Source organism: Lepidothrix coronata, unplaced genomic scaffold (assembly GCF_001604755.1).
Source record: "Lepidothrix coronata isolate B3197 unplaced genomic scaffold, Lepidothrix_coronata-1.0 Scaffold33, whole genome shotgun sequence".
NCBI lineage: Eukaryota > Metazoa > Chordata > Aves > Passeriformes > Pipridae > Lepidothrix > Lepidothrix coronata.
In genome coordinates this window covers 4,104,206-4,131,385 of record NW_016690213.1, presented here as the reverse complement: position 1 = coordinate 4,131,385, position 27,180 = coordinate 4,104,206, and the positions used below count along the sequence as shown (strand labels likewise).

The window sequence follows — 27,180 nt, the reverse complement described above, 5'->3', positions numbered from 1 at the left end:
TGTTTGAGATTTCACGTGGTATCTATGGTAGTTAGGATATTGCAACATTGTTGGGGCCATACGGAGATACCCAAATTTGTCCTAGTCCTAAATTTAAAAGTAGCTTAATTTCATAGAGTTAGCTAGTTTTGAAAATATTTAAAGTCTACACATACCTGGATAAACTTTAGAGGACCTCTCTTAGCTCTTATTTTAGGTATGTTTCAATGGTTATGCTAGTGACCTTTTTCAGCAGGAGAATTCATGTTAATTCATGGCAAGCCAGAGCATTATTATAAACCTCTTGACTGTTCCGTTTTTTAGGGCTTTGAAATGTAATCAAAGTGGATTTATCTGATACTGAGAGATGAAACAGTTACCAGCCTTAGGTCTCCTCCCTTTAATTTTTCTAGGAGGTTACTGCCAGAGTAAACTGAAATTGGAGGTGGTTTATAGTCATGCTGCAGCCTGTACACTGCACTTGCTCAGGAGTTTATCCAGGAGGATCAGCTGATCCTACTGCAGGATGGTGACCTCTGGCAGAGACACAGGACAGAAACAGCTGCTTCAGCTCTCCCAGCTAAACCTGCTTACGGCGATGGGTGGGAGTTGTTAATACCATTATTTGTTTAATTGTAGGGCTAATAGATTTGTGTGTGTGTGCTTTATTACAATAGAATACATTAAATAGAAGCGGAGGGAAAATTGAGTGTGCTACTTGGGAGCTGGTTCCCAATTATTATTCCTTTCTATTAAAAAGAGACTAAAATGAAAAGTAACGAGAATCATACTCTGCTTTAAACTTTCCAGTAAAAGGGCAGCCCACCTTGAAATGTCTGGTGCAAGGGGGGTGCGCAGTGCTTTTAGGAATACAGGGCAAGAGTGAATTTTAATTAGCCTAGTCTTCTTATTTTCCTCCAAATATAGATAGGCTTAGCTTTCTCAACTTTAGTACTTGAGAATAGGCAGCCAAATGTGCTCTGGGAACTATTTACTAGGAGTCTGTTAGAAAAATGGGAATCTAAAAGTTATTTCTATTTTAATAAAGTCAGGATAAAGTTTTTAATGCAATCCCACTCCCCTCCATAATACCCTTTATAAACAAAATAGAGATAAAACAAATACTTGCTTTGCAAGCTACTGCAGGGATCACAGTGGTATTTTGTACTGGCTTGTGAAGTGCTGTGGGAGCTACCTCCTATCCTTGGGTCCGCTGTGGATCTGCAAGGGATGGTCCTCTCAGGAAAGAAGATGAGGGCACTTGGCACTGGAAAGTATCTTACCCATACTGGAGATGGTGAGAAAATTGGCAATGAGGAGGTGACTAGTCATTCTGCAAGGCCTGGTCTGGGGCCAGTTTTCATTTTCATCTTGTTCTCTTTCTGTTTTTCTTTCTCTCTCGCTTTCGTTATTTATACCAATGAGCAAATGTTGCTTATTTTTAGCAGCCTTTCCATTTTGACCGGGCACTGATCCTAAGTAATGGAATACTTGTGGCCCTCCCTCAGGCACCATTCTACCTCTAGTAAGAGCAGACAAATGCAAGCTTTGGTGTAGGGAGTTATTGATTTGCTTCCAGGCAAGTAGGTGTGTGTGATACATATAAAAGGTGCCCATGCATATCATCTATTAGCACTCCAACATCTTATCAAATGGCCTTGCATGATCTGCCTTGGACTCTTTGCGAGAAAAATATTATGTTGTGTACCTCCATAAAGTAAGCAGCCTCACAACTTCCTTATTTTAGAGGATATAAACCCAACCCTTAAAGCCCAAACCCAACCAAATATGCACACCCATTTCCACAAACAGAGCTAGAGCAAAGTCCTCCCTTGAGTGCAGACAGTTTCAGTTCTGGGAAGCAGGTGGATCAGTTAACAGAAGGAGAAGTAAGAGTTACATAGGTAGCGCAAAATGCTGTAAGCCCCATTTTTATCCTTTTCTAATTTAGATCTTGTATCACCAGGTTATTGCAGAGATGCTGTAGTGACAATAGAGTCCTGAGGGAAGCAGTTAGGGGAGGGCATCCACTGAGGTGTGGATGTCTGGGGAGTCCCTGCCTCACAGATTAGCAGCTGGCAAGCCACATCTTCCACTGAGTGTCCTAGCAGCTTTATGTCTACCTTCCAATTTCCTCTTCTAAACTCCTTTAGGCTGGGAAAAAAAAAAAGTAAGGGAGGATGTATCCAACTTGGGACAGCAAAGTTTATCCTTTCCTATCTTTACTCAAAGCATATCCAAAAGAACTTCAGAACCAAGAAGGAGTAGCTACATACTTAAACTGCAAGGAAAGAGATGCAGACTTTATGGTCTTACCCATCCATGCTAGTCCTGCATCGCCCTCAAGTACAAGGGATTTTCTGGGATAGCAAATGCCCTTGGTCACTGTTGTCTGCTTTGCATCAACAGCGCTTCTTTCCTAGAGACATTTGTATTGCTGGTGGTGAGGTGCTTTCTGGCTCATGCCTATTTCAATTCCAGCTTGAAGGAAAGCAGGTGAGGAGATTGTCCCACACTGACAGTGTCACTGAGACCCCACCCAACCTACAGGTATAGCTGCATAACTGCTTGGTCCTCTCAGTAGGATCTAGCTTAGTTTTAACACACTCTATAGGTTTCTGTCTTCCTTGTTTTCAGGCCTGACTCATTTTGATAGGGTTAAGAACCTACTTACATGCATGCTTATGCTAGCAGAGGAAACTAATTTTCTGCTAATGGAAGGACAAGGGGGGCTAGGAGGACATTAGTCCGCCACAGCCAGAGCAACCAATGGCCCTGTGCTTAATTTGCTAATGCCGTGTCTACCCACTTTTGCTACTGCTGTGAAATTACCATTGATTGCAATTGAAATATATTTGAGATGGGGAGGAGAAGTAACCTTGTTTGGGAAACAAAATTATGCTGCCTTTGAGAGGGACCTAGGTACCTTTTCTACTATAGATCTTTGTAATCTTTTCACCTTTTCCCCTGTTCCAGTTGCTGATGATTTTTTCTGTGCTCTGGTGGATATCTCAGTTGAACCGAGTCTCCTCTTTGCCAAGTCCCTGTTTTGGTACTGTCATTCAAGATCCAGTTCTTATTGACTATCCTGAACTGGTGGAAGGGGGGAAGGTATCTATTCTGAAGCTACTCTTTTAAGTTTAGCCATATTTGTATACTATGATCTGCATGCCTCTTCCCCCAAATTACTAAAATTGCAGCACAGTTGTCCAGGGTTTACTTTCCAGTAAATGACTCTTATAGTTGGTATTCCCATTAATGACTATCTTAGTCTGAAATGCAGCAAGACATCTAACATGAGTGGGATATGATACCCACCACAAATAAATACAACACTGCATGTTTTCATATTTTCAGGTAAGCAGGCTGGTGTTAGGGAAAAAGGTTAGTCTATTAACACCTCTGCTCAAAAGCAAGCTGACTTCCTTTCTACATGGAATAATTATTTTTTCACATAAGTCCTTAGTGCCTCTGCTTTGCTTGCACTTGCAAGTCTCAAACATTGCAATACAGATAGCCCTTTATGAGTGGAATCTGAGGTCATGTGTCTGCATTTAAAATTTGAAATCACTGTGCATGGACTATCGTGCACTGGCTTGTGAATGCTGTAAGTGTAGGGGCTGTGGGTCCATATTTCAGGTGTGAAGAAAGTAGGGCCTTTTTTAGCACTTAAAGCTCATGTGTGCAACTCACACTTATGAGTACCTTTGGCAGAGCTTTATAAATTCTGTCAATTCATAGCTGGCATCTCACCATACCTATGGTCAGGACTACATATAAATATGTATCTGTTCTATACATAACAGAACCATTTAGAGCATCCCTACAGCATAAAGGTGAAGTGAACTCGGGCACAAAATTTATTATACCTTTGTGGAAGACCTGCTGGGGAGAATACTGAAAGGCCTTTTATCTGCCACAGTCCAGGGTTCACCAGTCATGTTGGGTGTCTGGCAATCCATGTGTCTGTTTATACAGTTCCAGCAAGGATTAAGGATCTTTGACCAAAGACAGTTCAGATACAGGTGATGGTGGGAACAGTGATTGTAACCAGCATGACAAGGAAATACCAGAGATAGGAAGGCTTCTATCCTGGATCTTGAATCCTGGGACTTTCATGGATAAAAGGTTGCAGCTGGAGTTGGAGAGGTTGTAATGACACACAAATCTTTGGTTTAATCATCTTCTAAAGTCGTGCCCAGGGTTGGCTTACAGAAGATGAAAAAAGCTAATGAACCCTGAGGAGGACTGATCTGCAGCTGTCCTCAATAGCTTCCTTGAAGGAGATCTTTTTTCATTGCATATATAACCACTGCATGTTGCTGTTTTGAGCAGCTGTGTCTTGGCTGCTCTGATATGCTCATTGCTGGAACTTTGTCTTAAAACTCTAGCCAACACCTGAAAAAATATTATTTAAGGTGGCATTAACATCTAGGTTCCAGCCACAATTTTGAGCTGAGCACACTGCAGTTGAAATAGGAGAGCCTGTCCGTGCCTTAGAAAGCTTATTTTTCTATCTGCAGACACTTAACTTTGAAAGAGGAAATGGGTAAAGGCGATCTAGCTTGTTTCATCCAATGTGAGTTGGCTAGATGAGTCAGGGAGATTCTTAATAGGTGTGAGATTGCAGTAAGATTGGAGCAATCTGGCAGAACTGTAAGAAATCTGATTTAAAACCCCCAAATGTCAATCCACACTCAGTAGCAGGGCTAGGAGAAGGACCTCAGGAATGGAGCATAAGACTGGATTTCAACTTCTCTTGCTGCCCTTGCCACAAATTTCTGTGTACTTATATATGCTGTATACCCATATTTCACTGCTCTGCTACACTAAGAATTTCTATGTTGTGTTGCTGTATGACAGAAACTGTTAGTCTTGCACCAATAGCACAATTTACAAAGGACATGCTCAAGTGATCTAGAGTGACTGTAACTATGCTGGTGGAAAAATTTGAATTCAGAAATTGAAAGGGCACATTCACAAAGAAAAAAGTTGCATTACCGACATTTGTTAACCAAAATACCATAACTAGCTTGGGGTAAGAGTTTAAGGCTGTCTTTTGTGGTAACAGGCCTGTGTAGAGAAACTGGGAGAGTACTGGGGTGAAAATTGCAAGCTGTTTGAAAACAATGTTCGATACTATGGCTATGTTTTTAAATTAGTTCAAGTAAGGAGCCTTTTTGTCCTAGCAAGTATAAAGTATTAAATGAGATGTTTTGCAAATATTAAATATATGCTTGTGTTAATATGTTATTGGCTAGTTAGTATTTTGAATAAAGTTGATAATTGTGAAAGCTTTAAAAATTAACTCTTTGCAACTGATCATTTAATTATTATTGAAGGCAGTGAAGGAAATCTGAAACATTCAGTAATTTCAGCAGTACAACTGAGGAGGCTATCTTCTGTAATTCTCTAATATTTCTGATGCAAGAACAGAGACGAGGAAATTGTCTTAAGCGATTGCTTTTGGAAAAACATCCTTGCTGGTAATTTCTTTTTTATTCACAGAATACCTAAAAGAAGGGATAAATTAGTGAAGAAAAAAAAATAAATATTGCAACACACCGCTTAAAGGTGTTAATATGACACTAATGAACCATAGCCTTTCCAACTCATAGCTGGCAACATTATCACCCATCTGTTCCGAGCGGGATGTGCAAGCTGAAGTCAGGGCTGAAAACCCTCCACCTGTTTTCAGAAAGTGAGTGAGCACACACTGAAGTTACTCAGCGTATTCGTTCTGTCTTCAGCAGTCTGGGTGATGTTGTTACTACTACTTTTCTGCTGTCTCATATCTCCCACTGCCATGTGCCAGCTGATAGGGGAGCTGTGACATACCACACCCCCGCGGCTGGGAAGGGGGTCACATGGACTGGTCTCATCCAGAGCACTTTAAAGAAACTGATAAGCTCTATCTCATTTAACTTGGCCTTTGGAAGACGCTTGTGGAAATTTCTGCAAAGGAGGTGACATCAGTTGTTGTCACAGCTGCTGTGTAAGTCTGCAAGGCTCTGTCTGTTCAGTATCTGCCTGGGGTGTGTATGTGTGTGAAAATAGATATTGTTAATAGATTGCATTTAAATCAAACCCAGTTCATATGAAGCTGGCAAGGAAGTTTGATCGCTCAGAATACGTGCATTATCATCGAGACTTGAGGCAATGATGGAGTATGCAAACTTAATAAAGCACGAAGACGTCCAGCTTTGGAGGGCCAGTGTTACATTTGAAACAAACCTTCTCTCCGGGGAATTCCAAGTGTTAGCATGTGGGACATACTCCAGCTGCTAGCTGCTCAGACTTAAAATAAACCAGGCAAAATCCCATATTCAGGCTCTACCAACTGAGGCAAGCTACTATTGCAAACATTTCATCTTCCTTTTTCTTCCAGTTGTGTCCAAATGACAACAGATATTTTTGAAAGGGCATTTGAACCTTAGTATTTCACAGAGATTTCCTTGTGCTTCTCTGTAGTGATGTGTTTCTCAACACAGTTATAAATTTAGCAAAGAATCTGATTTGTACAGGTTGAAACACTGTTCCAGGAAGGCTGAAATTAAAAAAAGAGTTAGAAGGAGTATTTCTAGCTTGTGTGACAATGACATTGCTGCCAATACTACTGCTTTCCTAATCCTAGATACTTTAAAAATCTCAGCATGACTTCATTTACAGAGAACTATTTGCCTCATTGAACTGTGGAGACCCTTTTCCTTAAAGAGAAACACATGTGACTTAAGGGTGATTTGTTTTTTTCTTCTTTCTTAACATATTGAAGAGGAAATAATTTAATGTGGAAGACACCATAGCACGATTCCAGGGAAAAAAAGATGTCTGGGAGATGTACGATTGTTTGACAACTAGGATATGAATAACTTTGAGGAGGTCTGAAAATAGACTACAGTACTGTTTTCTTTGTCTTGTGGTTTGAAATTTGCTTCAGTTTTTTTTTTTTTTTAATTTTATGTTAATAATCCTCTGACTATAATTTATTTCTAAGGTACTGAGATGCTTGGGAGGGGTGGGAAAGAATCACTTTAATGCAATCTATGCAAATAATATCTAATTTTTTTCAACATTGTCCTATGTGAAACTTCATTCATCAAAACTACTCAGTTTTTCTGTGATAAAACCTGTTGAGCAACATAATACACAACATTTAGGAATTCAGTCCTCTTATTACTGTCAAAGCACAGATATTATGCTCTACCAGTCAGCTTGAAAAGTGTGCAAGTGACTGATGTGACTAACCTTCCTGTTTCTTTTCTTCTTCCTTTAGACACAGACACACAAATTCTTGTTCAAACCAACAAGATTATCCAGGATATATTTATAAGGGTTAACTCTGACAAGCTTTGGTTAATCATATACAGTGCTTGGGATATCTTTTGAAGGTATCCTGAACACTGTGACAGAAGTATTTGTCACTCAAACTATTTATAATTCTAGGAGTTTGGAGGGCAGATAAATGCTTATGCTTTTTCATATGAAATGACAGCTCTTCCTTTATACAAAAGAAATTGGCTATGCCTGTATGGATACGTCAGGCAGATCTGGACCATGCTGTTTTTTTGAAATGCCATATTTACATCCTGGATGCACTTCTTGTCACTTGATTAACCTTTCTGTCTCACAGATGACATTGTAGCTCTGTGAATGTCAGCTTGTTGTCTGCTGGACCTCTTGTTTCTGTGGATGGTTGGAAGAGGTCGGTGCAGGGTAACTCAAGAAACATGAAACTATTGTCCATATAGTACCTCCACTAGGAAATCTTCAAGGGCTCTCAAACTGAATAAAACTATGAGCTCTACTGTTAACCTTTTTTTTTTTTGATGACGTGCAAAACTATACTAAGGCCAGTCAGCCTTTGAGAAGTAACACTGATAAGCATCACAGATTTTTTTCTTTATTTTCCTAACCACCTCAAGCAATTAGTTTTGAAGATTTCTTGGCAAAGTTTACATGTAGGTTATCTTTCCCTCCTATTCCTTCTTATGTCTCTTGAATTATTCTTAACTCTATGTTTCTGGGAATCACGGGCAATGTATAGACACAACGCCTGCAGCAGGCATGCAAGGAATGTTATGAGGGTAGCAAGCTTCCCATTTCCCTGGTCACTCAGAAGATTTATGTGCCAGTATAATGAGAATGAATGATGAGCTGTTTTTCGTTGACAGAGACTTTATCGGTCTGTCTACGCACAAGAGGTTTTGAAAGTTGATAACCTTTGTGCTTCAGGTTTTGTTTTGAACAGATGGAACAGGAGAAAATAGTTATTGGTAGATGTAAAACTGGACAAACAAACTGAAGGGTATTAGCCAAGCTCTGGCAGTAAATCTGAAAATCTGAGCTATTTATACAGTTGGAAACAGAGTTGGGATATTTTCATTATTTTGGGACACAGCATGGACTTCTATAGAGTTACAGGATGCTCCTGCCTAGAATTTCAGTCTATTCTATTTTTTAGGTTTCTGTGAGACAATGTGATATATTGCAGCTTTGGTCTGAGCACTGAATATAAATGAAGGGGCTGATTTTGAACTCTGAAACTGAGAAGTCTCTAGGTCACTCTAAAGTTGCCCAGACACAAGGCATGTTAAAGTATTTTTTTTGCCATTCAAGAGCAAGATAAAATGTCCATAGACAGAACCACTATTACTACTATATAAATTATTCACTTCAACACCTTTCTCATATCATATCAAGTTAATGACCATTTTGTGTGTCTGGTATACATCCAGAACCCCTGTTGTAAAGTCAAGGTTGTGTGAGATATCCCAGTTTGCATTAGTAAATGCTATAGGACACTATATTATTTTGACAAGTATCATAAAGCTACATAAATAGAAACCATACTTTTAGGATTTTTTTTTTCTAAAGGATACAAAGTAAAGATTAAATACCGAACTGTGATTTTTATATATATTACATAACCACCCCCCCCTTTATGTCGTAGTCATAAATTCTTGGGGACCTGAAAGATAAGAGCCTGAAATTTTTTGCTTTTATATACCTAAAATGTAGCAAGCTTTAGAAAAAAACTAAGTATTATGTCTACTGGAACCACATTAATTCCAGAAGAAACCTCTGTCTTCTCTGGTATTTATGATCTCCTAATATCCACTCCTTAAAAGTTTTGGTATTCTCGAATGTTCTAGCAGCTCCATGTTATAAGCTTTTGAGGCTGATTTAAAATTTCACCATGCATTTTTGAAGTTTGATAAAGAACTTAACCTGGGACTTAAGGGCTTAGGTCCTATTCAGAAGTTGCCCATGTGCAAAAACATTTTTCTGAAACATATGGGAAAGAACTGGGTGCTCTTACACACATGCCTGGAAGATAATTGGAAATCACTGTGCTCCATTTTTCAAAAATAGGATCCATAAAACCCCCTCCTGGAATGACACAAAGCACACACATTTTCTCTTTGGAAGGCTTTAACTTGGCGTTTTTATGCGTACCTACAATATGGTGGTTGGAAAGGTATTTGGAAGCGTTCCCTCAATAATAGTCTCATCACCATCCTCATATCTGTGTTGGCTGTATTGGATACAGACTATTTACCTCTGTGCCGTTGTATAGCAACCCGTGAAAGTTAGAGACAGAACTGTGTACGGTGCTTAGTGATGGCAGCCAGGCCAGACAGTGGCAGCCATGTGGAGATTCTTGTGTCTGCTGTGCACAGTCATGGACAGTGGCACTTGGCTGGGGGTCTTGTGGGGAGAGGAGGCAAGAGGTCCAGCCAGAACAACCCTGTTTAATGCATGGTGCAACCAGGGGAGAAGAAAAAGGAACAAAACTGCTCTTTTGGGAGCTCCATCTTTCCTAGGTGTGTGCCTGTGCCTAAATTATTTCATTCCCTGAACTTGTAATGGAAAATCTTGCATGATTACAGCTTAATATACCATAGTCTGTATTTATGACTGAGTTGGCTTGAGTTAACAGTACCTTTGGAGATACACTGCTAGCAAAACATGCACCCCTAGCCAAAATATGCCTTTTATCAAGATGGGTTAGGAATATCCAGTGCTTCCCTACAGGCATGCTGCTACCTGTAGGTGAATTTAATAACACTAGATCATTGTAGTGTGGTTTTTACTGGCTTTTTTTCTTCATTCTTTTGAATCTATTTACTTAATCTTCCTACTATCAAGAGAGAAACACAACTATGAATGCAAAAGCAGGGTCAGATGGTGAGACTGGGTTGAAAGAAGGTATTTAGATTCTTAGGATGGTGCTCAAAAGAGCTGTGGGCTCAGCTATGCTACACAGCCAAGTACACTATAGAGATCCCTGAGCTAATGCCATGATCGGAAGCTCTGTTAGTGTTGTTCTGTTCTCCCTGGGCTAATTAACAAAGGTGCCTCTCAGCATACCTAATTAGCTCCGTTCCTGCAGCATCCTCGGGGGCAGGGCTAATTAGCGTGGGTGCTTTGCTATAGAGACAGGGCTATATTGCCTCTGGGATCTAAGCTAGCATCCGTGCACGGCATTGCAATGTACCGTGTAGACAAGCCAGTTTCCTCAAAGCTACCTCAGGATCTCTAACAGCCCTTTGCTGTGTAGACTTGCCCGGTGCATTAATGAGACCCCGAAAGCTTATGCAGGGAGAAGGATAGCAGCTTGGGATGTGGGCTAGAGGGTAACATTCTGGGAGACAGATGTTTCAGGATGAGTCCCAGATTCATTTGCATTTACTTTACCTCTGCATCTACTTCTTAACTTTGGATTAAAAGTGTTGTTAAAAGTCTTCATCAGCTGTGGTAAAGGCAAAAAATAGGCCTATATTGAGGCACATGAAGTCTGAACCTGCTACCTTGCAGCTTGCTTGTTTTTTGCTTTTAGGTTCTCAGCTAAACTTGTAGCTACTAAAAAATAGTTACAAACTAATGAACTGAAGCATTTTTAAAGCATATTTCCCTATTGCTGTGGTCAAATAATAATGATAACAAAGTATTCTTTATGGTTTTACAGACACTGCTTTCTCTGATCTTTGCAAGCTTGAGTAAGCATAGCTTCACATGAGCCCCTTGATGAGGCAATACAACAATTTTCCTAGTACAAATACTAAATCTGAGATGTGAAGACCAGCCAAAAGTAACCTGCATTTATTAGAAGGAACATGTACTCCCTCGTTTAACTTATTCTTGCACTGTGCTCCTCAGAATTTTCTTGTACCAATATTTTTTTTATCAGCACTGTTTTAACTTGCCGATATCAGGTGATTGCAGGTTCAGTTTAGCTGAGCTGACTTGAAAATGTTGCACTGCACTGTACAAGAGCTGCAGAAAGGTGGCTTATTATTCACAAAGGGGCTGTACACTGTAGAGGGCTGATAAACAAATGATCCACTGTTTCTGTCCTCTGCTTACAGTATCAGTAGCAACAGGCTGCACTGATACCTTCCCTGATAGCTCAGCCTTGCACAGAAAAACAGCGTCATTTGTGGCTGCAAATTCTAGCCTCTGCATGGAGTCCTTGGGGGCTCAGCACCTCCCAGAAGCACAGTGGGAAACTCTTCCTGACGAGTAGGAAAGATCTGTCAGAGACAGCCTAATATGCCTCTTAATCTTACTTCACTTTATTCTCATCATTCTAACAACCTCAAAGATACATAACACGCAGCTATCCAATTTTCTCTCCTTCCCACAGGGAAAGCCTGTGGCTACACCTGCATCGTATCTGAACTGATCTTGGGAGTGGTCTGAAGCCTGCAGTGCTCATTGTGTCTTGCTGTGCAGAGTTCATGTTGTCTATGAGCTTTACCTCCTCTGGTGCATAGACACCAAATGATGGTGCTGCCCATTTGTGAAAGACCCATTTTTTTACTGGGAGAACACAGTGGAAGACATGGAAGGTACCTGGTCAGACAAAGGGAGGTGACTGCTGGAGTTCCATTGCAGCCATGTATGCTTGACATGCACAGATCAGCCAAGAATGCATATCAGCAGGTAAAAAAATCTAGACTTCCTAGCCATGTTCTTAAATTCAGCCTCAAGGATGAACACTGCCTGAAAGAGAAAGCAGAGGTGACCTCTGCTTCTCTCACTTCCAGTAGGGAGAAGTCCTGTGAGAGATGCTGAGCCTTTGTAGCATTTCTCTAGAAATGCAGGCAGGAGAGGGGTCTCTTGCAGCCAAATCACCTTGTGGCTGTTTCCATATCCACCTACCAAACTCTGCTGTTGTGCAAGAGGGGCCATTCTTCCTGATGTTCCTTCTTGGATCAGTTGTAGTTAGGTGCAACATGTGAGTTTTCAAACAAGATGTCACCAAGACCTCCTAGTTAGAGCTATTCACAACATCCTCTTCAGAGAAATGACTTCTGGCTTTAATGGATGATTGTGTGCCATCAAAGAACAGCATTATTTACATGTATGGATCCTCCTTTGTGGATATTGCAGAAATATTCCTGTTTGAGCTATGTGCAAAAGAAATCTGGGATTAAAAAAAAAGCCCCTCATGAGCAGAGAGGAACAAAAGACAAAGAGATGTGTGTCTCAGCAAGACTTCCACAGAGAAGCCTCAACATGTGTGCCAGGTGAAAAAGAATAACAGGATGACTTCAGTGTTGGCTTGCGATGGGCAAGGGTGGGCCCTTTTCATCACAGTCTGGCAGAGAAACGTATAGCTTCAGCAGAGGGAGGAAGTATAGATCCTTACTTCAGAAATATAAATCCTTTTTTAATAAGTGACTGAAACCGCATGAGTAAAGAATTCTTTTCTAAAGAAAGATGTCTTTCGTAAAGAAAAACTTCTTTCCTCATATCTTTAACTCTTTCCCTGCCTGATGGAATGTTGCTATTGCTTTCACTTTCCTGCCTTGTTCAATCTCCTGTGCATTTTGTGGAAAGAGTGAGCAAGCTGTGTTGCTTAACACAAAGAGGTCTCCAAAAGGTCAACAATCACACCTAGACCTACACCAGAAATAACTGCAAGACGGGGAAGTTGCAGAATGCCCAGTGGCCACGTGATCCTACAGGAGCCTCAGAGAAGGGCTTTTAAAGGAAAAGGCATCCATGTTCTTATTGAAGGTGATTTTTTTCTTTCTTGTTTTTTTTTTTCCCCCGAGGCTTAGGTTCCAGTAACAGATTCATCTTGCCTATTTTGAGCAATGCATCTAGTCACCTAAGCTCTGGCTGTAGTCAATGAGGCTAAATAAGCACATCTAGAGGACAATTCATCCCATGTGTGTTAATTTGGAGAGGTGGGGGTGGTGGAAATGAGTGCCCTTGGGAAGGGTCTGCCTGCTCCTGATGACCACACAGGGGGACTAGGCAACTTTCTGGGACTGTTTTTTGTTTCTGGCAAAAATTTGAGTAATGCAGTGCTGCCTATGGTTTTGTTTTGGCTGAAGCAAGGAAGTACTGGAAAATACAAGAAAGAGGCTGAAGCCTGAACATTAACCAGGTATCACAAAGGTGTATGTAAGGGTCCATGCCTCTGAATAAAGGATGGAGATAAGAAAAACATTTTTAAGTTTAATATGCTTGTACTTGAACAGTTGCTAGCAGGATTTGAACACAAGATAGGAAGTCAGTATTTGCGTACTGGTTTTGGTCTGTTGCTGTTGAAGTTGTGATTGGGTTTAGATGCTATTACGATTTACAGAGAATACGACACCCTTGAGAGTGATTTTGTAGCACAGATAAAATATAATGAATCACCTAGAGCCAGAGTGCAAAATTTTCCACTCCCCTACTTATGTTTTATTTTGATATCTGCAATTCACCACTTTAAACAAAACAAATGGTTTTTGATTTGCTTTGTGCAATGAAAGTCAAGGCTAATTTTCATAGGAATATTTAATTTAAGTACTGAGATAAGAGCGACCAACCGAGATTCTGACAATTTTATCAGTGCAGTCTAGTGTATAAATCTTGTTACAACAACACTTGCCCTGAATAAAAAGCAGGTATGCTAGCAAAGACAAGAGATTTCCCAGTCTAATGCATCCCAGATGATTCCAGTCTGGGCATATTTGTGCAATCTGAGTGAGACTGGCCTTGCTCTCTGCTGCTTTTGTTGGACCTGGTGGCCAGACGACGCTCAGCACCAGGCAAGGCTGAGTCTGCTGAGCTTTGGGATGCTGGGGAACTTTGCTGAGAAAGGAAAGACTCATGAGAACAACTTGATTCTCTGCTTTTCCACCAGTGGCTAATTTTAGCAAAACTGTCCTTAGCACATGTGTGTGGGAGGGCAGACATTTCCTTTTTACATGACCTTACTTTGTATAGAACCAAATCCAGACCAGTGATTTCTCTCTCCCTTCCTTCTTTTCAAATTCACCTCACTGAAGGCAAAAAAAGAAAAAAACTTAGAGAAATCTGGAAATCTGGGGTTTGTGTGAAGGAGCAAATTTAAGTAGGAAGCAAGTTAGCAGAAAGTTTCTTGCTGAAACTTGAAACTATACCAAAACATTTGGTCCAATGTCCCAGAGCTGTTTTCCTGCTGTTCTCTTCATCATTTGATTTATGAGTTTATATGTGCCTAACAGGTAGAACTCTGGGCTGGAACATATATTTTTGTTCAGGTTGCAAATCCTTCCTGTGCCCCCACTCTGCTTTTCCTGCTCCCCATGGTAGCAGAAAAACTAGGGCATGTTTATAAAGGTACTGTTTTCTTCCTTGGCCAATCGTGCTGGCTGAATGACTCATAAACCAAACACTGATAATATCAGCTGACAGTTATTTAAACCTGAGGTTTCAGGTTAAGGAGTAACAATGAATGCAAATATAGCTGGTGAGAGGCTGTTTGTAATGCACACGTGTGTGTTAGATCTTGAGAATTTTTAAGGATTGTTACCACAAAGCTCTATAAAACAAAATTAGAAGATACAGGGAGTTCATTCTAGGGTATATGTCTGTTTTGACGATATGGAGGTGTACTTGCTTCTCAGGTAACCCCCAAAAAACCTGCAGCTGATTCCTGAGCTCAATAGAGTGAACACCTCTAGTTTTCCTTGCAAACACCTCTTGTTAGTAACAGGATTGCTGGTCACTTGTGACTGTCTCCTGAAAGAGGAAGGTATAGTATGGTAGTTTAAAAAGACCGTAGTGTTGTGTAAGTGCCAGTAATTAGTTAAGCTGTGCCTGGAAATGCCTCCATTTGGGGCATGGTCTTCTCTGCTCCAACCCACTAGCGCATTCCAAGGAGCTAGGTCATTGCAGAGACCACTCCAACAGGCAGGTTGCACACAGCCACCCACTGCCACCATCTGAAAGAGGGAGCTAACATAGACATGGGCCGTTTGCAGGAGGGTTCTCAGAAATGGCAACAGGCAGATTTCATGGTCTCATTCTTTCAACGCAGCAATATCAACTATGGCGCTGTCAGAAGGGTTTCAGTTTAGAAAATCTCCTGCTTATTCTATTAGGGTAAAAAATGTCCACTTGCCCCTTGCACAGATTTTCTCACTCTGGATGTACAGGTGGCTTGAAATTCTTTTTTTTTTTTTTTGACACCTCATTGTATTCCTCATCTTCTCTCCCGTAGAGAGAAGAGAGCTGCCTTGCTGCTGCTGAGCTACCTCTTCCTGGTCTTACTGCTAATAAATGATACAAGAGCTTGGGTGAGAAAACTCTTGCTGAGCCTGAGACTGAAGCAGTGAAACACCAGGGAATATACAACAGCAGACAGGAATCATCTCAGTTCTTGTCCTTTCCTATAGTGGCGACAGGAAATAGAAGAGCCTCTGGGATATATCCTCACTTTTCCTTTTCTTACCTCTAGGTCAGTGTATCTGTTTCTAACATTCATTTCCCCCTAAGTGCTTCTTTGCCCCCAGAAGTTTAAGTGTGCACATTTTTTCTAGGGAAACCTGAGAGATTATGGTGTAGATTTAAATAATATAGGAAGCAAGACTGCTTAATTTAAATATGGATATACTTTTCTTTGGTATTTACTTTCTGCTTTATGGGTTTTTCCTCCCCTAGAAAATCAATGCGTAATAGTTTTGCGAAAAATGCTACTCTGGACAACAGAAAGAAGTGAGATTCTGCTTAGACAGTCTGGTAGGTGTGTTAATGATAGATGGATTACTGCATTCATGTCATCCTCTCATAGTGATATTTTATTAAATTTTGTTGTTTTGGGTGAAATGGGGATTGGGGATTTTTTTTTTTGGAAACACTAGTCAGAAGTGTGGCATGGCATTGAAAGGAATGGTTGGCTTTGGGCCTTCTACCTGTAGACCTTCTCCCTAGTTTGTGATTTGTTGGCCTATATCACTTGACAGAACTGATTGCATTGTGTTAGCTACATTGCACTAATTGTATGTTCATTAAGGAACAGTGAGACTGATCACATCGACATGTATTACCTTTAGGCTTAGTCTTGACTGGGGTTATTAAATTAAACTACTTTGTCAACAAGGCATATAAACACACTGAAATGTCCTAGAAGAATTTACAAATTGTATAATTAGTGTTTAGAGTAGCATACTTTTAGTACATTTAATAGCTAACTCAGTGTTTGAAACCAAACTAATTAAGTTCTAATCTGGACAAAGGAATTAATTTCAATCACCCGATCTTCCATTACGTGTTCATGAAAGATTCATAATTTCCAGGAACAGGAAATTCTTAGAAAAAGCTGCAGATGAATATTGTAAATTCTAGGACAAAACTTAAACTTTATCAGGTCTTGTTTATACAAGTCCTGACTCAAATTGTTCATCCTTGTACTGTGAGCATGACCCAACTGAGATACGAAACTGGAGTTATTTTTCTGAAGCTCCATCGAACTGTACTTCACAGCTGTGTCTTTTTATCTTCTAGTGTAATTTTTGACAACAATATAGTAGAAACCAATACAGACCTCTATCTCTGGTTGCTAGTTGTAACATATATGTCTATAAAGTGGTGCAGAATCCTGTGGGCAGATCAATTGTCTGACTTCCTCCATGTTACCTACTTTATATTATGCATTCACAGCATTTTTAGCTGTTTTTCCAGAAGCTGATCAGGCTAGTATCACCTTGCAGAAAAAAAAAAACCACAACACTTGAAAGTAGACAAAGTCTTGATGAAAGTTCACTGTACCTTCTTTGAAAAATCAAATACTTCGGCTTTTTTAAAAACTTGTAAGGAAAACCCCTTCCCAGGGACTTCATAAAATTTTATAATCCTCAGTCTGCATAATGACTGATAGAAGGTGGAAACACTTTAGTGACCTGGAGGTCATCAAAGTTACTTATCCAAATAAAGATCAAGTAGATGAGGTTTGTTACATGGAATAAGTGATAAGAATGAAGTGTTCAATACAAGTGCTTTGAACAAGTTAAGTTATGCCTTCTTCCTCCTGCAGCATCAAAGAGTTATGCTGTAACTGTTGCTTCCTCCTCCAAAATGTTTTGTTCAGGTTTTGTGCAGTGTGAGTTTTGTAGGGCATTCTCTCTCAGTGGTGGGAAGGGAATTCTTTGTGTAACTTATGTTTACTTCATAGGAGTCAAAATTGTGTATAAAATTAGTTTCAGTTTGCTTTGTGAGGCAGTGGCAGCAGCTTAAAGTGTAAGTACCATATTCGTGCTGGATTGTAGCGGTGATCTGTAAATGTGTCCAGATAAAAGGATTTCTCCAAACTGGGAAACAGTTTTTCCCAAGACTTGTAAAAACATAGTAATAGTTTTCTATTCATGTACAACCTAGCATTCAAATACAGAAAAAGAGGAGAAGGAATCAAGATGCAGTGAGAGCATTTGGTGGTTATATCTGGCTTGACAGATACTACGTGTTCTTGTAAGCCTAAATTCTGAACCAAAGGAAACTGCAAACATACAGATAAACAAGTGATTATATCTAAATTTTCATTAATCTTGTTCATTAATCTCTATTCCTGTGCCTCTGTTGCAACTACCTTTGCATGCTCTTCTAAAATTCTTCTAAACTGTCTCCTTTTCAAGGGTTCCTTCTAATAGAAATGCCCTTAAGTGAGTCAGTGAAATATTTACCAAAAATTCCCTAAATACCCATCATCTCATGGTGGGTAAATACTATTGCTCAGGGTACATGCAGCGTGATTGATGATAACTTGCTTTATTTCATTATTTCAAACCTTTGAAACCAGATTATAAAACATTCCTAGCATGTGAGTTTCCCGTGCAATCAGTAGTTAATGATGATGATATCTGAAGCAAATATTTCAAATTCTTTGGTGTTTTCTAATCATATTTAATACTAAATTTTTCATTTGATATTTCCTGCAAGGAAGATGCTGACATTTCTTGTCTTTACTGCTACACTTTGCGAGTCACACAGAGCTTGGATCCATTCACTAGCAAATAATATCATCACAAGGACTTTTTCATCATTCCAGTTCTTGGATGGGAAGAGTCTTTCTGTGTGGCTTTAAGGCTCTGAAGTCAGTTTTGGGTTTTTGTTGAAGGCCACTCCTGGAAAGCCTTCTGTTTGTTCTTCTGCCTTGGTTAGCAGGGACGCTAAAACAGGAGTGAAGCTGTTCATATGTATAAATGGGCAAAAATATCGCATTTTGAAGACAGCCAAATCCTTTCAAAGACTGCTACTTCTCTCCTGAGCCAATGTGTTTTGTGAGCAGTAGGCTTTCCCCAGAAATGGTTAGGACTTCTAAGTAAATGCTAGGGCTGTTGTGGTAATGTGGGACTGGATTTGGAGCATACTGTGGAGAGGCTCTGGCTGTCCCCAGCTCCTTTTTCTGCTCTGGGAGGTGGGGTGGGTGAGGAGAAGAAGGAAAGAGCATGTGATCAAGAAGAAAACAGGAGGACATGAGTAATGCATGACAGAACTGAACTTGGCACAGTTCTGTGCCAACAGAAATGTGAACCAGAAGAATCTCCTAAACACTCTACCAATGTTTACATGGATGAGAGCTCAAGTGGAGGTGCAGTGTCCATTCTCTACAAAGGGCTGATATACAATTGACTATAATAGTTAAAACAGAAAGGGAAGTGTAGCTTGCTCAAGTGCCAAAAGGACTCTGCAAGTGAGGAGTCAGGTGGGCAAAGATGACCAGGGTGGAAAATAGGCTTTTACTGATGGGGACATACATATTGGGACACTAGTAAAGCAGCACGCTACATGGAAAATGAATGCCATGAAAAACATTGGGAAAAGTGCAGTTTTAATAACAGAATATAACTGCGTTATGTTTAGCAGATGTCTGCTAAAGTATTTATCGTACCACCTGCAAGATTTGCCACCAACATAAAACCTGAGAAGAGATGAAGGGATGGTGCCAGTAAGTGCTCTTTTAAGGAAAGTAAGACTAATATTAATTTATTTATCTCTGCTTAATGTAGTGTCCAAAATGTATTTGGTGTCTTGCAAGAAGATCTGAGACAAAATAATAAATCCAGACGTTGACCCTAAGAGATTAAAATTCTGTTGCTTCTGACCTTTTCTCTCTCCATTTTATACCACTGAGCATCAGGCTTTGACCAAATCCTATTCACATCAGTGGGATGACTTCTGTTGGTTTGAGTCAGATTTTTGTAGGAACACACCTTGTCATAGTCTCTTGCAACATTTAATGTTAGCTTTTAAGGTCAGCTTCAGTAACATTTACTGACAAATGTCGGGAATCAAGTCCTTACCCACCAATTTTTAAATATTCAGATAGCAACACTGAATTTTGACCATTGTTCCTATCCTCCTATATGACCTAAAAGAATGCCAAGTGACTTTATACTATGTCTGCAAATGCTGTAGTTTGCTCCTAATGGTTCTTCTAGGCTGTGAAATGATTTATTGAGACATGATCCCTATCAGAGAGATTACAGATCAGAAGTAGTCTGATTAAAATATTTGGCAGTTCATGTTTGCTTTAAGATATGTTAAGAGACTAAAAGAATGATCTAGAAAAAAAAAGTTACTGTAATGAGTAAAATATTTTTCTTCTTAGATGTTTCTAAGAACTTTTTCTAAATTATCCATTTCACCTCTTCAAAGAACTGAGGAATTGCATAAACTCCTGGATATTTTCCCTTGCAGAAAATCCTGCAGTACTGCCAAATGAATTCCAAATAAATCCTTTCTGTTTTTCTGACTCATTGTGTATCAAGGTGATAGCTAGCATGCTATCCAGATCATTGCTTCGACTGGATAGTTTGCTCTCTGGCTAGCTTACCTCTAAGAGATGTGCTGGCATGAAATAAAAACTGTAGCAAAAATATATAACCTAGATATAAATCACTGGTCTTTGAAAAATTATTAAATTCGCCCCTGACTTAGTATACATCATTTTTTCAGGTCTCACAAACCCACCTACATTTAGGTGTCATGAAGGCCACCTAAATTTATAAAGTGCTCTGAGTTATCTCAAGGTATTTACACAACTGTAGCTAAATTTGTGTTGCCTAGATTCAATGCAACAAACTTTGGAGCGTGTGGTCACACTTTAAGACTTCTGCAGTTCATCAAGAAGCCAAGGCTTTGGCCACGTGTCCTCAGGTGACTGGTTGGGTAACATTTCTATACCTCTATGGAAAAATAATAGGTTTGTGTAGAGAAGTGTGTAAATAATAGGTGTTACGGTTATCTTTTTGCATTGGCATAATCTGTTAAATTGTTAAACTTGCTGTTGAACATATTAGTAGGCATTAAATCTATACTTGCATGGTCTTCTCTTCTGCAGTGGAGGACCTGACATTTCTTTAAAAGATCCTGTGAAGCAGGAACTCTATAGCGTCCTCATGTAACGGGAAGGACTCAGACTTGATGATGTTCTGGAACTTCTCACCCCTCACGAGCAAGTGTGCTGACCCTTTCTATAAAGAGCCATGATGTGCTACAGCCTGCAGGACGGGTGCCTGGAGTCATCCTGGGGTCCCCATACTGTTCCCCCCTATGTAGCACGGCTTGGTGGTGGACAAATTGCCTGTGGTCTCATGGGGGACACTGGGTTTTCTAATGCTTGTGGGAAAGCTTTGGCACATCCATCTGCTCTCCTAAAGTGCTGCATGAAGCGAACTCAGAATTAATCTAGGCATCTACCATACCTGGGGAAGAGTCTCCCATGTCATGCAAGACTTAACAAAATTGGGTTTTGTTCAGGTTGCAGCAAGGTTGGGACAGTGCAGGGCTTTGCAAGCTGCCTGCTCCTGTGGGCTGAGAAGGGCAAGGGTATTTGCTGGCCAGCATACCTCTTCCGCAGCTGCTGGTGGCTTTCCAGGGAGTGACAGTCCTGCCAGTGCCCTTCACACCCTCACCTTGTCCTGGGCTGGCTTCCTCTGGAAGGCAGGACTGGGCTGACTGCAGCCATTGGACTGCCTTCTGAAATGAGGCATTTCTCCTCCATCTCAGAAGACCTTGGTTTAATTTGGGTGGCGATTGTTTACAGATTATACCCTCTACTTAATAATCCTTCTGTGACAGCTGCTTTATCCAGCTATCATCATGATGTAAATGTTTTCAACCAAAGATCCTTGGATACCTACCAATATGGTACACTTTCTCATGTGTTTGCCAATTTGCTCTTTATTTGCCCAAGAAACTAGCTGAATTCATAATGTATATTTTTTTCCACTCTACTTCTGTTTCAGGGTAAAGTTTAATCCACTACTTGAAACAGCTTTTTCATTCTCTTCTCTATAATAAATTACTAAACTGAAAGAAATGGAACCAAGATCCTTTAGCTTAAATTCACTGAGCTTTTGTTTTCAGATTGAACAGTGAATCTTAGAAAGCTTGTTTTTCATTTGTCCTGAAACCTTGCCCCTCCTGCCTCCCTCTTTTCATGCCAATGAAAGGTAACCAGAGACAGCTGGGGGCTCTCTTTCTACCTCCCTTGAATGGGAGTGTCTTCTGAATGCCTCTTTCACGTACCTGCAAAGACCCTGCTCTGCTAACCGCTGCGGCCGAGATTCTCAAAGGCTGAATAGGTTTTCATTGCCTGCATTTCTGGTCTGAAGCAGACTGAGAGAAATGAGTGTTAAGTAAACGCAGTGGCAGCCCTGCCAGCGTCAGCATTCCAGCCGGCAGTGTTGCTCTGGACCCGGACACTGCCGCACAGACTTCTGTACATCCAGCTGTCAGGGGGTTGTTTTACTTGTTAGCAGTTGAAAAGAAGAGGGATGAGAGGCAAAGCAAAGAGTGGCAAGTCTAGTTTTTATGAGGCTGTTTATTTTTTCTATAACAAGTGTGTGGTGCCTTATAGATGTTGAATGGGAATTAAATACAGTGATAAAGTAAAACTATAAACTTACCAAGTCTGTTTTCAGCTGCCTTTGTTCTACACCTCTAAGCATCTGCAGAAAACATGTTCAACAGCATTCAGACACTTCTGTGAATTTATATTTGATTTTACTCAGGACCTTCTGCAGAGAACTGATCACCTTGCTGCAGCTGATTGAAGTTAATAGAAAATGAAGGTGTTTGTCTGTCTTTCCATACCAGGCCTTTTGTGTGTGAAGTCAGTGCTTGCAAGCTTTTAAGTGAAAGCAAAGGTTTACTTCCAGCTTTCTGTCATGAGCATTTTACAAATCCTATGTTGCAGTTTAAAGATCAAGATTTAGGAAACACTGACATTTGATAACACAGAGGTGTGGATCTGGTGATTTTATTAGTAAGGGCAAATTCCAAACATCCTAATGCCCAGCTAAGAGTGGAAGTTACACACGGAAGGATTGTGCATTCATAACTTACTAATAACAACATAAGAGTATTGTCTGTTGCAGGAGGCGAAAGAACCTGAACTGTGTGAATTAGGGCTTTGTTTGTACAAACACCTTTTTGTATAGACAGGAAAATTTCCCCCTCCTACCAAAATAACCCTATTCCTTTACCACACATAGGCACTGTTACACCAGTTCAAGACTTCTCTTTTATTCAGGAGTGTGAATGTGCGCTCAAGGACTTATCTTGCAGTAGATATAGGAGGGGTTATGCACATTCTTCTACCTTGCTTTCTTCCAGTCGCTGCTCCATGACCTAGAGAGGTTACTCTTGTCCCAGTTGTTTGTTCAAGATATTTTCCTGGGAAATGCCATTCCCATAGCTCTGTCATGTAGCTGACTTGGATGGTATTGCCCTTCCTGTTTCACTTTACTGAGCTGGTGGTTATAGCTGCAATGAGGGCATCTTGAGACATGTCAGGATTATCTAGTTAAGGCACCTAACATGGATATGCTAATGATGGCTAGAGTAGTGTAGTAGTGATGTTGGTTTTGACTTCTCAGCCTAATATATGTTTTATTAGGATGAAAATGACAAGTAAAAGGACTTGGCTGTATCATCAGTGCAGAAGTAACCATAGAAGTGGAAGCTGGAAAAAAGTATCAATGCAGCACATACATTGTTCAGCAGCAGTCTTGTGTCAACCATGACCTGTGGCAGACACAATGGTAGGCACTACAGAGAGGTCCTGCAGTGAAGGTGGGCAGAAGGGCTGTTTGAGCAGAGAGACAGTAGGTGTGTGGCAAACAGCCTCACCAAACCCAGCCAGGCATCTCCATCATGCCCTGCAGCACCATGACTTCTATGACTCAAACTCCACCTGCATGTTGGTGGGATTCTGGATGATCAGAAAGATAAGCTAGAGTAGCTCACCCTAATAATTTTCAGTGAGTATTCACAGCATCTGAAGTCATATTTACAAAACTATGTCTAGAGCTGCTAGTCTTCAACTGTGTGATCCCAGAGGAAAATTCACATGCAGACTTCAGACTTCACTGATAAAGCATCAGCTTCTTGGAAATGGGATGGAAAAAAACTTTAGAAGGACAACTTCTCTGTAGGCTCAGAATCAGACCCAATATACCTTGGATTTAAGATAATGGCTGTCATAAGTTCCTGAAAATGATGATCCTTTTCCCCTCTCTCGCTCCCTTTTTTTTTTCTTGCAAATTTATTTTAGCACATTACTAGGATTTCTTTTTTTTACGCCTGATTGATTGCACCGTGTTATTTGAATAGTCATTATTTTCAGTTTTGTATGTAGCTGTTTGTCACTTTATTGAAATGAACTGCCATCCCGCACCCTGATCAAAGCAAAAAGCATGAAATTCCACGTGTTGCACTTTTGAGAGCAACAACAATGAAGCTAACCTTTCACCCTTGACTTTCTTTTAACCCTAATTTTGAAAGACAGTAGCCAACAATTCAGCTAACTTCTTAAGTAAAAGAATATTCAAACTAGCTCGATTGTAATGCAGTGTCCTTTTCAAGTGAATAGAAGGTCTCAGAGTAATGCATAGAAATAGAGAGGCTGGGTAAGTTCATTACTTTGGAGTTTCTGGTGTGGTAATAGCAATGAAATGGTTAAAAGGCTGACTTTAAAGTGGTCACAATTAGGCTTCAAAGTTAACACCCCACCCCACTGAGATGAATGGAAGCAGTTGACATTTCTTAGTGCTATTGTTTCAGTCTGGCTTGCTATAGCTTCTAAAATAAGACAACAGTACATCTGTTTACATTCTGCTTCCGCAAACCCAGATGGGCCAGAAACTTCATTGTTTTTTAAGTGGAAGCTTAGGTTCTGGAGAATACAGCAATATCCACGGGGTATCTGTAGGAAGAAGAGCTGAAAGAAGCCTTAATCACAGACATGTCCCCCTTCTCTGTAAACTACTATTGTCCCAGGACAAATCCGTGACCCACTCGGGAAAAATAAAGTAATATATATTTGAAGTACTTTTTACTTACTACATGACATGCACACAATAGCTTCTCAACAAGTTCCTAGCATGCAAATTTTCATAAATGGATGAGGTGTTTTGAACTTTTTCTCTTTTACTAAGCAGTTTGTAGAAGGTAAAGGCCTTGCTTTTACTGAGAGTGGTAGCTTCTCTTAAACTCTTCTTACAGAAAAACCTCCTGCCTCTAGAGAAGCCAGGGTTTCACCCAGGAGAGTTTGAGACCAGGTGTTACTTTCTCTGTTCACATGGGTAGAATCCTTTAATTTACCTCTGAGAGCGATGTAAAAAGAAATAAGATCCTTGAGAGGTGTATCTTGCGTTCTTCTGATACTTTCATAGGACAGCCACATTATCTGCAGTAAGATTTTTAGGAGCTGGACTGGATTAATAAAGGTGCAAGTAGGGCCAGAATTTGTAGCAGATGGTCTCTATTACCCCATGCCTCAGTTCGTGTAGGGAGTACACAGTGTCCTCTCTGACTCTTGTTGAGGGGTCTGCACAGTGGCAAACTGCCCTCAGTAACAGCCAGAACCCTATGAGAGCTTCTCTGATAAAAGCGTCCCATTAGATATGCTTAGGCTGTAGATCGAAACCAGCTGTGAATCTGTCGGAAAGATTTTCCTCATTGTGCTTTCATCAGGGTGGAAAGTCTGTGTCTCGTTCTGCATATATATGTATTTTGGGCTTCGTTGCTCTGACTTTGCAAGTCCTAGAGCCTGCCAGTGATGAGAGCTCTCATGCATACAGACTCCTTTTGTACCCTGGCACTGAGACCCAGCTTTCCTTTTGCCTGTGGACAACACAGCTTGTGCTTTGGAAGTGACACTGTGGCCTCTCCCAAATGGTGTCTCCCAGATTTCAACCCAGGGTGTATTGTATGGTAAAGGCAAGCATGCAATCTGTGGTTTGGGCTTGTGAAACTTGTTTCTTGCCCAGATTCAAGTAGCATTTTGTCTGAGTATAAAAGACAGTGGCCCTGAGCCTAGACAGGCCTCCAGGTTATGTGAGACAACCGTGGACATTTGGGAGTGTAAGCTGTCTCCTCTCGTTCTCCTCAGTTCCTGTGTTATATTGAGAAGTAAAGCATCTGGTCTGTATGAAGAAAATACCTGAGAAAACCCAACAGAAATATTTTTTTGAAGACTTCTCCCATGAGATTGTTTTATGTTTCTATTGAAAAAAAAGTTTAAAAACAAAATAATGTTAAGTCATGCTGGAGAAAAGTAATTCCAGCGTGATAAAACTCCTACAGCATGGAGCAAGAACCATTCAATTCAGCTGCAAGAGGAAGGGCATGTTATTAATCAAACAGAGGGTTAGAGAACAGCATCAAATTTGTTTCCATTCTCAATTTTCCTAGTCCATTTCTGACTGTGGATTTCTATAGTATTACATAGACTTGAGTTATATCTTAACGCATCTCATGGAAGAAACTACATATCCTATTAGACCTTTCAAATTTAGTCAAAATGGGTTCTCCAAGACTACAGCAGGTCAGTGGCAGAGCTTGGAGAAGAAGTTAGCGGATATTTTGGCCGGTTCTGTTTGTTTTAACTAGCAAACTGACCTGCCTCACTGTATTGCAATAGCATTGTGATACCTAAATTTTCAGAAGCCTAGGCTTTGCATATTAACCCTAACACAGATAGTTTCCTGAAGAGACCTGAAGAAAATGTTGCTATAGCTTCTTTGCCATTTGTGCCCTAACCAGCTTTTTGCCTTATAGTTGAAGGTAATTTTGATGACAGAATTATCTTTTAGGGAATATCAAATTGCAGGAATTGAAAAGGACAAATCTGGACAGGGCAGGAATCTGCCATCATGATGACATTATAAAGCAACTTCTGAAAAATTAACATGTTATCAGAAGAAAAGGAATTATTTTTTTTAACATTGTGCTCTTTAATTTTTCTTTTAGAAAGGAAAATGAAGCCTTCCATTTTAAGACTATTTAGTATTGAATAAATTGTGTATTTCCCTTTTGTGGTGCATTTCTTTAGTCAATTTATAGTTATCGTGCCTACTGTTTCTCGTCTCTTTGCTGATCTGAGATTGCTTGCCAACTGGTATTTGCCACTAAGCAGCAGAATCATAGTTCTCTTTGAACAGCTTGGTACATTATGGCAGTCATTAGCCCATAGAAGAGGATGAAGGATGCAGACGGTCACTCCTGTAGGCCTGATGAGAAATGCAATAGGAAAAGAGCCCAGCAAATTGAAACAACATTTTTCAGTTCATGAATACTGAAAACTGGAATGTCTTCCCAAAATAACCCCAGAGGTTTATTTCTTATTGGAAATTCTTTTAAAATATCCCAAAAAACCAAAATAGTTGATATTTACTTAATCATCCCAAGTCAGGAAAAAAAATGTTGAACACCAAAGTATTTTATAGGAGTAAACACCTATATTTTTTCAGTTCTAATTATGATAATGTTTTACAAGGATAGTTTTTTTATTTCTTTCTTTCTTTCATCCTTTTTCTACCCTAGACAATGAAAATAGTTTAATCTAACAGCTTTTCCATTGTGGTCTGTTCACCAGAGCTGGCTTGTAAAACTTTTTCTTTCAGTGGTTTTATTGTTCAAGAACTGATGCTT

The 27,180-nt window shown here is 40.1% G+C and overlaps 1 long non-coding RNA gene across 1 annotated transcript in view; it reads left to right on the top strand.

The window, feature by feature from the left end:
• The first annotated feature begins 5,763 nt into the window (after nt 1–5,763).
• Nucleotides 5,764–27,180, top strand: part of LOC108495739 — a 180,272-nt gene continuing 158,855 nt past the window's right edge. Inside the window, exon 1 of the long non-coding RNA XR_001874220.1 lies at nt 5,764–5,974. This is a non-coding gene — a long non-coding RNA (uncharacterized LOC108495739). The remainder of the gene's footprint in view (nt 5,975–27,180) is intronic.